This window comes from Acomys russatus, chromosome 4 (genome assembly GCF_903995435.1).
Source record: "Acomys russatus chromosome 4, mAcoRus1.1, whole genome shotgun sequence".
Taxonomy (NCBI): domain Eukaryota; kingdom Metazoa; phylum Chordata; class Mammalia; order Rodentia; family Muridae; genus Acomys; species Acomys russatus.
The window spans coordinates 64,579,015-64,580,016 of NC_067140.1; positions in this window are offsets into that span (position 1 = coordinate 64,579,015).

Consider the following 1,002-nt stretch of genomic DNA (forward strand, 5'->3'; position numbering starts at 1 on the left):
ATCAGGAGGGTAGTTGGGAATTAAGTCACATCCATTCACACAAATACTTTCACCTAAAACTTATTTTATTGGAAAATGCCAGAGGTGGTGGTTATGCCTGAGTCTCATCTTGGACTTCAGAGCCACAGCAGCCTGCCACCTGCACACAACACACAGGCTGATGAAATAGATGGCCCAAGTGGAAAGCCACAGTGGAGAAAAAGACAGGCTCTTAGGCAAATGGTGCTGGGAAAACCAGTTACTTCCACAAAGAAAGAGGCTCGATCCTTGTCTTTCAGCATGCACCAGAGTCAACTTCAGATCCACAACACAAGACCTGACCCTGACACTGTCAGAGATAAAATCAGGGGAAACACTTCAAGATACACGCACAGGTAAGGAGTTTCCACACAGTTCCAGTAGCCCACAGAAGAAGACCAACAAGCAGCAAACGCAGGCAACAGGTACCACAGCCTGCAGAATGGGAGAAAATTTTTGCCCAGAGAGGTGGTTATGAGAGCTTAGTGGTCCCTGCACCCATGCAACAAGCCAGGCTGCAGTCTCTTGTGTGCTTGTGACCCCAGGACTATGGAGGGGTAAAGACAGTAAGCTCATTTGGGTGTGGTTCCCAACTGGTGGGTCGCAGCCCCTTTGGGGATTGCATATCAGATAGGCTGCATAGCACATGTTTACATTACGATTCAGAACAGCAGCAAAACTAGTTATGAAGTAGCAAAAAAGTAACTTTATGGTTTGGGGGTCACCACAGCATGGGGAACTATATTAAAGGGCCAGAGCACTAGGAAAATTGAGAACTACTGCATTAAGGCTTGCTGCCTGCTAGCTCACTTAAAAAATAGAGGGCTTCATGTTTGAGAGAGGGGAAGAGAGAGAGAGAGAGACAGAGAAAGAGTGAGAGGAAGTGGGAGGGGGAGAGGGAAGGAGAGAGAGGGAGGGAGGGAGGGAGAGAGACAGAGACTTTGTCCCCAACAAATAAGGCAGAAAAGGATAGAGGTGGGTATC